The sequence below is a fragment of the Schistocerca gregaria genome, chromosome 8, assembly GCF_023897955.1.
Source record: "Schistocerca gregaria isolate iqSchGreg1 chromosome 8, iqSchGreg1.2, whole genome shotgun sequence".
Taxonomy (NCBI): Eukaryota; Metazoa; Arthropoda; class Insecta; order Orthoptera; family Acrididae; genus Schistocerca; species Schistocerca gregaria.
Window position 1 is genome coordinate 9,107,799 of NC_064927.1, and position 14,395 is coordinate 9,122,193.

General features: G+C 45.5%; 1 non-coding gene across 1 annotated transcript; it reads right to left on the reverse strand.

Annotated features, from left to right (window-relative positions):
• Nucleotides 1-1,067: 1,067 nt before the first annotated feature.
• Nucleotides 1,068-1,140, reverse strand: Trnak-cuu (transfer RNA lysine (anticodon CUU)). Its single transcript has one exon. It is a non-coding gene; the product is annotated as a tRNA-Lys (tRNA).
• Nucleotides 1,141-14,395: the final 13,255 nt, after the last annotated feature.

Here is a 14,395-nt window from a genome sequence, read left to right on the forward strand (position 1 = left end):
CTTTCCGATACGAAAGAGCCATCGTGTGTCAGGAACGTGACGGCAATACGAAACACTAGCGCGCCGGCGAGGTAAACAACAACACATCCGGAAACGCGACATGGAGCGGCCGGGACGTACAGCACCGCTCCACAGCCAAAGGCCGACTCCCGGATCCATTAGGCCACACGGTCACTGACGACCAAGTGCAACTTGTATATGACTCATCTCGAAACGCTCACACCCCTGATGATTTGTGTTTTCGTTCTACACAGCCGCTGCCCCTTGCTCTTTCCCACCCATTCGTTACATTCAACCTCTTACGTGACGACCAAGTATAGACTGGGAAACAAGACCACACACTTTGTGCATTCGGAATCGAAGGCAGGGCGTCCCTCGCCGCATTTGTTACGATGGCCATATCCTACTTCTGCAGAAGCGGCGACGACGACGACGACAAGAGGCTCTGACATATGTGAGAAACACATCTATAAAACGTAATTCAGATTGCCTCGTCCCACCTTATGCTGTACCGCTTTGGCAAAGGCTTTATCTGCGCCATTCGCCTTAATCACATCTGAGAGTAATTCTTAATAAAAGGCATGTCGCTAATTGTTCGTCATCACAGATACTGTTTGCTATACGGCCACGACGCGCAACTGATTTCCAAAATTCGACTTCCTCCTTTGAGGATGGAACTCACGACCCTTGGTTAACTATACCAGTGCTCTACCACTGAGGTAAAGAGGCGCGGCCTACCGGTACTTTTGCGTACTTCGTCCTTACGGTCGTCTGGAACATCAGACTTCAGCTGACAACACTTAATATTACCGACTAATATTTGCAGCTATGGCGACGCACTACTGCTTGGCTACACATCTGACACGTAACCGATGTGCTCTCCAAACAACAACACTTGCATTTCAGAACATGTCTTTCACACATGTCTACAAAATCACCTTCACTTTCAAATACAGTTTCCTTGCGACTGATAGAGACGTAGGCAAAGTTTAAAGTTGCTATTTCCATTACATCACGTTAATCAGAGAAACGGTAATTTACATCTGCAGCGGAACAAGATTCAGTTCCGGCCAGCGTGGGACTCGAACCCACGACCCTGAGATTAAGAGTCTCATGCTCGACCGACTGAGCTAGCCAGTCTGCTTCGGTGAATACTTGCTGGGTAGCACGTCACACAGTACTCGTTTGGGTTGGGTGGTCCCATACAGAACCTCTCCATGCTGGCTAATGTTTTCCTAACGCCAAACTCGTCACGTACTTCACTTTTATTTCATAATCATTTCTGAGAGGTAAAGGAATTGCATGACAACCTGCAGAGCTAGTGACTCAAAAGGCTAACGAGTTTTAGATGTGCAAGTGCCAGTGAAAACTCGCGGTGACAACACTCTGCCGACCATTTCGCTAGTTAACTCCGGTCTTGTTGTGTGTGTTTCAAGCTCAAGAGCATCTCCAAGCAGAAAATGGTCTACAGCAACATTCAGACCGTTTCGTACTGCTCAATTGCTACATTAAAACGGTATGTTTCTTTTTCAGAACTGATAAAACACGAGCGTGACAACATTCGAACCTGTAATGTTCAGATCCGAAGTCCGACGCCTTATCCATTAGGCCACACGGTTACTGACGACCAAGTGCAACTTGTATATGACTCATCTCGAAACGCTCACACCCCTGATGATTTGTGTTTTCGTTCTACACAGCCGCTGCCCCTTGCTCTTTCCCACCCATTCGTTACATTCAACCTCTTACGTGACCGACCAAATATAGAATGGGAAACAAGACCACACACTTTGTTCATACGGAATCGAAGGCAGGGCGGCCCTCGCCGCATTTGCTACGATGGCCATATCCTACTTCTGCAGAAGCGGCGACGACGACGACGACGAGAGGCTCTGACATATGTGAGAAATACATCTACAGTCTTGGAAATGGAAAAAAGAACATATTGACACCGGTGTGTCAGACCCACCATACTTGCTCCGGACACTGCGAGAGGGCTGTACAAGCAATGATCACACGCATGGCACAGCGGACACACCAGTAACCGCGGTGTTGGCCGTCGAATGGCGCTAGCTGCGCAGCATTTGTGCACCGCCGCCGTCAGTGTCAGCCAGTTTGCCGTGGCATACGGAGCTCCATCGGACTCTTTAACACTGGTAGCATGCCGCGACAGCGTGGACGTGAACCGTATGTGCAGTTGACGGACTTTGAGCGAGGGCGTATAGTGGGCATGCGGGAGGGCGGGTGGACGTCCCGCCGAATTGCTCAACACGTGGGGCGTGAGGTCTTCACAGTACATCGATGTTGTCGCCAGTGGTCGGCGGAAGGTGCACGTGCCCGTCGACCTGTGACCGGACCGCAGCGACGCACGGATGCACGCCAAGACCTTAGGATCCTATGCAGGGCCGTAGGGGACCGCACCGCCACTTCCCAGCAAATTAGGGACACTGTTGCTCTTGGGGTATCGGCGAGGACCATTCGCAACTGTCTCCATGAAGCTGGGCTACGGTCCCGCACACCGTTAGGCCGTCTTCCACTCACGCCCCAAAATCATGCAAACCGCCGACAGTGGAGTCGCGTCAGGCGTGAATGGAGGGACGAATGGAGACGTGTCGTCTTCAGCGATGAGAGTCGCTTCTGCCTCGGTGCCAATGATGGTCGAATGCGTGTTTGGCGCCGTGCAGGTGAGCGCCACATTCAGGACTGCATACGACCGAGGCACACAGGGCCAACACCCGGCATCATGGTGTGGGGAGCGATCTCCGACACTGGCCGTACACCTCTGGTGATCGTCGAGGGGACACTGAACAGTGCACGGTACATCCAAACCTTCATCGAACCCATCGTTCAACCATTCCTAGACCGGCAAGGGAACTTGATGTTCCAACAGGACAATGCACGTCCGCATGTATCCCGTGCCACCCAACGTGCTCTAGAAGGTGTAAGTCAACTACCCTGGCCAGCAAGATCTCCGGATCTGTCCCCCATTGAGCATGTTTGGGACTGGATGTGGCGTCGTCTCACGCGGTCTGCACGTCCAGCACGAACGCTGGTCCAACTGAGGCGCCAGGTGGAAATGGCACGGAAAGCCGTTCCACAGGACTACATCCAGCATCTCTACGATCGTCTCCATGGGAGAATAGCAGCCTGCATTGCTGCGAAAGGTGGATATACACTGTACTAGTGCCGACAATGTGCATACTCAGTTGCCTGTGTCTATGTGCCTGTTGTTCTGTCAGTGTGATCATGTGATGTATCTGACCCTTGGAATGTGTCAATAAAGTTTCCCCTTCCTGGGACAATGAAATCACGGTGTTCTTATTTCAATTTCCAGGAGTGTATAAAATATAATTCAGACTGCCTCGTCCCACTTTATGCTGCACTGCTTTGGCAAAGGCTTTATCTGCACCATTCGCCTTAATCACATCTGAGAGTAATTCTTAATAATTGCTATACGGCCACGACGCGCAACTGATTTCCAAAATTCGACTTCCTTCTTTGAGGATGAAACTCACGACCCTTGGTTTAGTAGACCAGTGCTCTACCACTGAGCTAAAGAGGCGCGGCCTAGCGGTACTTTTGCGTACTTCGTCCTCACAGTCGTCTGGATCATCAGACTTCAGCTGACAACACTTCATATTACCGACTAATATTTGCAGCTATGGCGACCCATTACTGCTTGGCTACACATCTGACACGTAACCGATGTGCTCTCCAAACAACAACACTTGCATTTCCGAACATGTCTTCCACACATGTCTACAAAATCACCTTCACCTTCAAATAAAGTTTCCTTGCGACTGACAGAGACGTAGCCAAAGTTTAAAGATGCTATTTCCATTACATCACGTTAATCAGAAAAACGGTAATTTACATCTGCAGCGGAACAAAATTCCGTTCCGCCCAGCGTGGTGCTCGAACCCACGACCCTGAGACTAAGAGTCTCATACTCTACCGACTCTTTTCTTTTTCTATCCCAACTTCTGTTTTGTCTCGGTTCTTGGTCTTTTGTTTTTCTTGTTCGCTCTAAAGGTCCACGTAAACTTCAGTCCAGGTGTAGAGAATAATTTTACATAAAGGCAGCAAAACCAGCTACAGTATAAAAGAAATCGGCTCACACAGGCGACCTTAGCCAACACCTTCCCTTTCAAATGTCAGGCTAAGCATATTTGCAAAATCTTTACGGAGTCCTGGCAAGCGCAATCGGTTCATCAACACTCTGACAGTCCACAGATTACAACTTCCACCAGATGTGCATCGGAAACTACTACTGGTCTTCCAGGGAACGATCAAAGCGTAGACTGTTTGAGAATTACTCCCATCGAGGAAAGTGCGCATGGTGCCTGTTGTATTTAATCCCGATGCAATTTCTGTGTTTCATCAACACTCTGATAGTCCACAGATTACAGAATGCCTAGAGATGTGCATCGGAACCTACTACTGGTCTTCCTGGGAACGATCGAATCGTAGACTGTTTGAGATATTATTGCCATGGAGGAAAGGGCGCATGGTGACTGCTGTATTCAATCCCGAGGCAATTTCTGTGTTTCATCAACATTCTATTAGTCCACAGATTAAAGAATGCCACCAGACGTGCATCGGAAACTACTACTGGTCTTCCAGGGAACGATCAAAGATTAGACTGTTTGAGACACTACTCCCATGGAGGAAAGTGCGCATGGTGACTGTTGTATTCAATCCCGATGCAATTTCTGTGTTTCATCAACATTCTGGTAGTCCACAAATTACAGAAAGCCTCCAGATGTGCATCGGAAACTACTACTGGTCTTCCAGGGAACGATAAAAGCGTAGACTGTTAGAGACGTTACTCCCATGGAGGAAAGTGCGCATGCTAACTGTTGTATTCAATCCCGATGCACTTTCTGTGTTTCATCAACACTCTGATAGTCCACAGATTACAGAATGCATCCAGATGTGCATCGAAAACTACTACTGGTCTTCCTGGGAATGATCAAATCGTAAACTCTTTGAGACATTACTCCCATGGAGGAAAGTGTGCATGGTAACTGTTGTATTCAGTCCCGATGCAATTTCTGTGTTTCATCAACATTCTGATAGTCCACAGATTACAGAAAGCCTCCAGATGTGCATCGGAAACTACTACTGGTCTTCCAGGGAACGATAAAAGCGTAGACTGTTAGAGACGTTACTCCCATGGAGGAAAGTGCGCATGCTAACTGTTGTATTCAATCCCGATGCACTTTCTGTGTTTCATCAACACTCTGATAGTCTACAGATTACAGAATGCCACCAGATGTGCATCGGAAACTACTACTGGTCTTCCAGGGAACGATCGAAGCGTAGACTGTTTGAGACATTACTCCCGTGGAGGAAAGTGCGCATGGTGACTGTTGTATTCAATCCCGATGCAATTTCTGTGTTTCATCAACACTCTGATAGTCCACAGATAACAGAATGCCACCAGATGTGCATCGGAAACTAGTAGTGGTCTTCCAGGGAACGATCAAAGCGTATACTGTTTGAGACATACTCCAGTTTAAGAAAGTGCGCGAATGTGACTGTTGTATTCAATCCCGATGCAATTTCTGTTTCATCAACACTCTGATAGTCCACAGACTACAGAATGCCACCACATGTGTATCGGAAACTACTACTGGTCTTAAAGGGAACGATCAAATCGTAGACTCTTTGAGAATTACTCCTATGGAGGAAAGTGCGCATGGTGACTGTTGTATTCAATTCCGATGCAATTTCTGTGTTTGATCAGCACTCTGATACTCCACAGATTACAGAATGCCTCCAGATGTGCATCGGAAACTACTACTGGTCTTCCAGGGAACGATCAAAGCGTAGACTCTTTGAGACATTACTCCCATGGAGGAAAGTGCGCATGGTGACTGTTGTATTCAATCCCGATGCAATTTCTGTGTTTCATCAACACTCTGATAGTCCACAGATTACAGAATGCCTACAGATGTTAATCGGAAACTACTACTGGTCTTCCAGGGAACGATTAAAACATAAACTCTTTGAGACATTACTCCCATGGAGGAAAGTGCGCATCGTGACTGTTGTATTCAATCCTGATGCATTTTCTGTCTCTCATCAACACTCTGATAGTCCACAGATTACAGAATGCCACCAGAAGTGCATCGGAACCTACTACTGGTCTTCCTGGTAACGGTCGTTTCGTAGACTGTTTGAGACTTTATTGCCATGGAGGAAAGTGCTCACGGTGACTGCTGTATTCAAACCGGAGGCAATTTCTGTGTTTCATCAACACTCTGATAGTCCAAAAATTACAGAATGCCACTAGACGTTCATCGGAAACTACTATTGGTCTTCCAGTGAACGATGAAAGATTAGACTGTTTGAGACATTACTCCCGTGGAGGAAAGTGCGCATGGTGACTGTTGTATTCAATCCCGATGCAATTTCTGTGTTTCATCAACACTCTGATACTCCACAGATTACAGAATGCCTCCAGATGTGCATCGGAAACTTCTACTGGTCTTCCAGGGAACGATCAAAGCGTAGACAGTTTGAGACATTACTCCCATGGAGGAAAGTGCGCATGGTGTCTGTTGTATTCAATCCTGATGCAATTTCTGTGTTTCATCAAAACTCTGATAGTACACACATTACAGAATGTCCCCAGATGTGCATCTGAAACTACTACTGGTCTTCCAGGGAACGATCAAAGCGTAAACACTTTGAGACATTTCTCCCATGGAGGAAAGTGCGCATGGTGACTGTTGTATTCAATTCCAATGAAATTTCTGTGTTTCATCAACATTCTGATAGTCCACAGATTACGGAAAGCCTTCAGATGTGCATCGGAAACTACAACTGCTCTTCCAGGGAACGATCAAAGCGTACACTTTTTGGGATATTACTCCCATGGAGGAAAGTGCGCATGGTGACTGTTGTATTCAATCCCGATGCAATTTCTGTGTTTCATCAACACTCTGATAGTCCACAGATTACAGAATGCCTCCAGATGTGCTTCGGAAACTACTACTGGTCTTCCAGGGAACGATCAAAGCGTAGACTGTTTAGACATTACTTTTATGGAGGAATGTGCGCATGGTGACTGTTGTATTCAATCCCGATGCTATTTCTGTGTTTCATCAACACTCTGATAGTCCACAGATTACAGAATGCCTCCAGATGTGCATCGGAAACTACTACAGGTCTTCCAGGGAACGATCAATGCGTAGACTGTTTGAGACATTACTCCCATGGAGGAAAGTGCGCATGGTGACTGTTGTATTCAATCCCGATTCAATTTCTGTGTTTCATCAACACTCTGATAGTCCACAGATTATAGAATGCCTCCAGATGTGCATCGGAAACTACTACTGGTCTTCCAGGGAACGATCAAAGCGTAGACTGTTTGGGACATTACTACCATGGAGGAAAGTGCGCGTGGTGACCGTTGTATTCAATCCCGATGCAATTTCTGTGTTTCATCAACACTCTGATACTCCACATATTACAGAATGCCTCCAGATGTGCATCGGAAACTACTACTGGTCTTCCAGAGAACGATCAAAGCGTCAACTGTTTGAGGCATTACTCCGATGGAGGAAAGTGCACATGGTGACTGTTGTATTCAATCCCGATGCAATTTCTGTGTTTCATCAACACTCTGGTAGTCCACAGATTACTGAATGCCCCCAGATGTTCATCGGAAACAACTACTGGTCTTCCAGGGAACGATCAAAGTGTCAACTGTTTGAGGCATTACTCCGATGGAGGAAAGTGCACATGGTGACTGTTGTATTCAATCCCGATGCAATTTCTGTGTTTCATCAACACTCTGGTAGTCCACGGATTACTGAATGCCCCCAGATGTTCATCGGAAACATCTACTGGTCTTCCAGGGAACGATCAAAGCGTAAACTGTTTAAGACATTACTCTTATGGAGGAAAGTGCACTTGGTGACTGTTGTATTCAATCACGATGCAATTTCTGTGTTTCATCAACACTCTGATAGTCCACAGATTACAGAATGACACCAGATGTGCATCGGAAACTACTACTGGTCTTCCAGGGAACGATCAAAGCGTAGACTCTTTGAGACATTACTCCCATTGAGGAAAGTGCGCATAGTGACTGTTGTATTCACTCCCGATGCAATTTCCGTGTTTCATCAACACTTTGAAGGTCCACAGATTACACAATGCCTCCAGATGTGCATCAGAAACTACTACTGGTCTTCCAGGAAACGATCAAAGCGTAGACTGTTAGAGACATTACTCCCATGGAGGAAAGTGCGCATGGTGACTTTTATATTCAATCCCGAGGCAATTTCTGTGTTTCATCAACACTTTAAAGGTCCACAGATTACAGAATGCCACCAGATGTGCATCGGAATCTACTACTGGTCTTGCAGGGAACGATGAAAGCGTAGACTGTTTCAGACATTGCTCCCAAGGAGGAAAGTGCGCATGGTGACTGTTGTATTCAATCCTGATGCAATTTCTGTGTTTCATCAACACTCTGATAGTCCACAGATTACAGAATACCCCCAGATGTGCAACGGAAACTATACTGGTCTTTCAGGGAGCGATTAAAGCGTAAACTGTTTGGGACATTACTCCCATGGAGGAAAATGCGCATGATGAATGTTGTATTCAATCCCGAGGCAATTTCTGTGTTTCATCAACACTTAGAAGGTCCACAGATTACAGTATGGCTCCAGATGTTCATCGGAAACTACTAATGGTCTTCCAGGGAAAGATCCAATCGTAGACTGTTAGAGACATTACTCGCATGGAGGAAAGTGCGCATGGTGACTGTTGTATTGAATCCCGATGCAATTTCTGTGTTTCATCAACACTTTGAAGGTCCACAGATTACAGAATGCCTCCAGATGTGCATCGGAAACAACTACTGGTATTTCAGGGAACGATCGAAAAGCGTAGACTGTTTGAGACATTACTCCCATGGAGGAAAGCGTGCATGGTGACTGTTGTATTCAATCCCGATGCAATTTCTGTGTTTCATCAACACTCTGATAGTCCACAGATTACAGAATGCCTAGAGATGTTAATCGGAAACTACTACTGGTCTTCCAGAGAACGATCAAAGCGTAGACTGTTTTAGACATTACTCCCATTTAGGAAAGTGCTCATGGTGACTGTTGTGTTCATCGCGATGCAAATTCTGTGTTTCATCAACACTCTGATAGTCCACAGATTAAAGAATGCCTCCAGATGTGCTTCGCAAACTACTACTGGTCTTCCAGGGAACGATCAAAGCGTAGGCTGTTTGAGACATTACTCCCATGGAGGAAAGTGCTCATGGTGACTGTTGTATTCAATCGCGACGCAATATCTGTGTTTCATCAACACTCTGATATTCCACAGATTACAGAATGCCTCCAAATGTTCATCGGAAAATACTACTGGTCTTCCAGGGAACGATCAAAGCGTAGACTCTTTGAGACATTACTTTTATGGAGAAATGTGCGCATGGTGACTGTTGCATTCAATCCCGATGCAATTTCTGTGTTTCATCAACACTCTGATTGTCCACAGATTCCAGAATGCCTCCAGATGTGCATCGGAAACTCTTACTAGTCTTCCAGGGAACGATCAAAGCGTAGACTGTTTGAGACATTACTTTTATAGAGGAATGTGCGCATGGTGACTGTTGTATTCAACCCCCAAGTAATTTCTGTGTTTCATCAACACTCTGATATTCAACAGATTACAGAATGCCTCCAGATGTGCATCGGAAACTACTATTGTCTTCCTTGGAACGATCAAAGCGTAGACTGTTAGAGACATTACTCCCATGGAGGAAAGTGGCATGGTAACTCTTGTATTCAAACCCGATGCAACTTCTGTGTTTCATCAACACTCTGATAGTCTACAGATTACAGAATGCCACCAGATGTGCATCGGAAACTACTACAGGTCTTCCAGGGAACGATCAAAGCGTAGACTGTTTGAGACATTACTACAATGGAGGAAAGTGCGCATGGTGACTGTTGTATTCAATCCCGATGCAATTTCTGTGTTTCATCAACACTCTGATACTCCATAGATTACAGTATGCCTCCAGATGTGCGTCGGAAACTACTACTGGTCTTCCAGGGAACGATCAAAGCGTAGACTGTTTGAGACATTACTTTTATGGAAGAATGTGGGCATGGTGAGTGTTGTATTCAATCTCGATGCAAATTCTGTGTTTCATCAACACTATCAACTCTCTGATAGTCCACAGATTACAGAATGCCTCCAGATGTACATCGGAAACTACCACTGGTCTTCCAGGGAACGATCAAAGCGTAAACCCTTTGAGACATTACTCCCACGGAGGAAAGTGCGCATGGTGACTGTTGTATTCAATCCCGATGCAATTTCTGTGTTTCATCAACATTCTGATAGTCCACAGATTACCGAAAGCCTCCAGATGTTCATCGGAAACTACTACTGGCCTTCCAGGGAACGATCAAAGCGTAGACTGTTTGGGACATTACTCCCATGGAGCAAAATGCGCATGGTGACTCTTGTATTCAATCCCGATGCAATTTCTGTGTTTCATCAACACTCTGATAGTCCACAGATTACAGAATGCCTCCAGGTGTTAATCGGAAACTACTACTTGTCTTCCAGGGAACGATCAAAGCGTAGACTGTTTGAGCATTACTCCCATGGAGGAAAGTGCGCATGGTGACTGTTGTATTCAATCCCGATGCAAATTCTGTGTTTCATCAACACTATTAACACTCTGATAGTCCACAGATTACAGAATGACACCAGATGTGCATCGGAAACTACTACTGGTCATCCAGGGAACGATCAAAGCGTACACTTTTTGGGATATTACTCCCATGGAGGAAAGTGCGCATGGTGACTGTTGTATTCAATCCCGATGCAATTTCTGTGTTTCACCAAAACTCTGATAGTCCACAGATTACAGAATGCCTCCAGATGTGCTTCGGAAACTACTACTGGTCTTCCAGGGAACGATAAAAGCGTAGACTGTTTAGACATTACTTTTATGGAGGAATGTGCGCATGGTGACTGTTGTATTCAATCCCGATGCAAATTCTGTGTTTCATCAACACTTTGATAGTCCACAGATTACAGAATGCCTCCTGATGTTCATCGGAAACTACTACTGGTATTCCAAGGAATGATCAAAACGTAAACTCTTTGAGACATTACTCCCATGGAGGAAAGTGCGCATTTTGACTGTTGTATTCAATCCCGATGCAATTTCTGTGTTTCATCAACATTCTGATAGTCCACAGATTACAGAATGCCAATAGACGTGAATCGGGAACTACTACTGATCTTCCAGGGAACGTTCAAAGATTAGACTGTTTGAGACATTACTCCCATGGAGGAAAGTGCGCATGGTGACTGTTGTATTCAATCCTGATGCAATTTCTGTGTTTTATCAACACTCTGATAGTCCACAGATTACAGAATGCCTCCAGATGTTAATCGGAAACATCTACTGGTCTTCCTGGGAACGATCAAAGGGTAGACTGTTTGAGACATTATTCCCACGGAGGAAAGTGCGCATGGTGACTGCTGTATTCAATCCCGATGCAATTTCTGTGTTTCATCACCACTCTGATAGTCCACAGATTACAGTATGCCACCAGACGTGCATCGGAATCTACTACTTGTCTTCCAGAGAACGATCAAAGATTAGACTGTTTGAGACATTACTCCCATGGAGGAATGTGCGCATGGTGACTGTTGTATTCAATCCCAATGCAATTTCTGTCTTTCATCAACACTCTGATACTCCACAAATTACACAATGCCTCCAGATGTGCATCGGAAACTACTACTGTTCTTCCAGGAAACGATCGAAGCGTAGACGGTTTGAGACATTACTCCCATGGAGGAAAGGGCTCATGGTGACTGTTGTATTCAATCCCGATGCTATTTCTGTGTTTCATCAACACTCCGATAGTCCACAGATTACAGAATGCCTCCAGATGTGCATCGGAAACTACTACAGGTCTTCCAGGGAACGATCAATGCGTAGACTCTTCGAGACATTACTCCCATGGAGGAAAGTGCGCATGGTGACTGTTGTATTCAATCCCGATGCAATTTCTGTGTTTCATCAACACTCTGAGAGTCCACAGTTTGCAGAATGCCTCCAGATGTGCATCGGAAACTACTACTGGACTTCCAGGGAACGATCAAACCGTAGACTGTTTGAGACATTACTCCCACGGAGGTAAGTGCGCATGGTGACTGTTGTATTCAATCCCGATGCAATTTCTGTGTTTCATCAACACTCTGATACTCCACAGATTACAGAATGCCTCCAGATGTGCATCGGAAACTACTACAGGTCTTCCAAGGAACAAACAAAGCGTAGACTGTTTGAGACATACTCCCGTTTAAGAAAGTGCGCATGGTGCCTGTTGTATTCAATCCCGATGCATTTTCTGTGTTTCATCAACACTCTGATAGTCCTCAGACTACAGAATGCCACCACATGTGCATCGGAAACAACTACCGGTCTTCCAGGGAACGATCAAAACGTAGACTGTTTGAGAATTACTCCCATGGAGGAAAGTGCGCATGGTGACTGTTGTATTCAATCCCGATGCAATTTCTGTGTTTCATCAACACTCTCATAGTCCACAGATTATAGAATGCCTCTAGATGCGCATCGGAAACTACTACTGGTCTTCCAGGGAACGATCAAAGCGTAGACTGTTTGGGACATTACTCCCATGGAGGAAAGTGCGCGTGGTGACCGTTGTATTCAATCCCGATGCAATTTCTGTGTTTCATCAACACTCTGATACTCCACATATTACAGAATGCCTCCAGATGTGCATCGGAAACTACTACTGGTCTTCCAGGGAACGATCAAAGCGTAAACTGTTTGAGGCATTACTCCCATGGACGAAAGTGCACATGGTGACTGTTGTATTCAATCCCGATGCAATTTCGGTGTTTCATCAACACTCTGATAGTCCACAGATTACAGAATGACACCAGATGTGCATCGGAAACTACTACTGGTCTTCCAGGGAACGATCAAAGCGTAGACTCTTTGGGACATTACTCCCATGGAGGAAAGTGCGCATGGTGACTGTTGATTTCAATCCCAATGCAATTTCTGTGTTTCATCAACACTCTGATAGTCCACAGGTTACAGAATGTCCCCAGATGTGCATCGGAAAATACACTGGTCTTCCAGGCAACGATAAAAGCGTAAACTGTTTGAGACATTACTCCCATTGAGGAAAGTGCGCATGGTGACTTTTATATTCAATCCCGAGGCAATTTCTGTGTTTCATCAACACTTTAAGGGTCCACAGATTACAGAATGCCACCAGATGTGCATCGGAATCTACTACTGGTCTTCCAGGGAACGATCAAAGCGTAGACTGTTTGAGACATTACTCCAATGGAGGAAAGTGCGCATGGTGACTGTTGTATTCAATCCCGATGCAATTTCTGTGTTTCATCAACACTCTGATACTCCACAGATTACAGTATGCCTCCAGATGTGCATCGGAAACTACTACTGGTCTTCCAGGGAACGATCAAAGCGTAGACTGTTTGAGACATTACTCCAATGGAGGAAAGTGCGCATGGTGACTGTTGTATTCAATCCCGATGCAATTTCTGTGTTTCATCAACACTCTGATACTCCACAGATTACAGTATGCCTCCAGATGTGCGTCGGAAACTACTACTGGTCTTCCAGGGAACGATCAAAGCGTTGACTGTTTGAGACATTACTTTTATGGAGGAATGTGGGCATGGTCACTGTTGTATTCAATCTCGATGCAAATTCTGTGTTTCATCAACATTCTGATAGTCCAAAGATTACAGAATGCCAATAGACGTGAATCGGGAACTACTACTGGTCTTCCAGGGAACGTTCAAAGATTAGACTGTTTGAGACATTACTCCCATGGAGGAAAGTGCGCATGGTGACTGTTGTATTCAATCCCGATGCAATTTCTGTGTTTCATCAACACTCTGATAGTCCACAGATTACAGTATGCCACCAGACGTGCATCGGAATCTACTACTTGTCTTCCAGGGAACGATCAAAGATTAGACTGTTTGAGACATTACTCCCATGGAAGAATGTGCGCATGGTGACTGTTGTATTCAATCCCGATGCAATTTCTGTCTTTCATCAACAGTCTGATACTCCACAGATTACACAATGCCTCCAGATGTGCATCGGAAACTACTACTGTTCTTCCAGGAAACGATCAAAGCGTAGACTGTTTGGGACATTACTCCCATGGAGGAAAGTGTGCGTGGTGACCGTTGTATTCAATCCCGATGCAATTTCTGTGTTTCATCAACACTCTGATACTCCACATATTACAGAATGCCTCCAGGTGTGCATCGGAAACTACTACTGGTCTTCCAGGGAACGATCAAAGCGTAA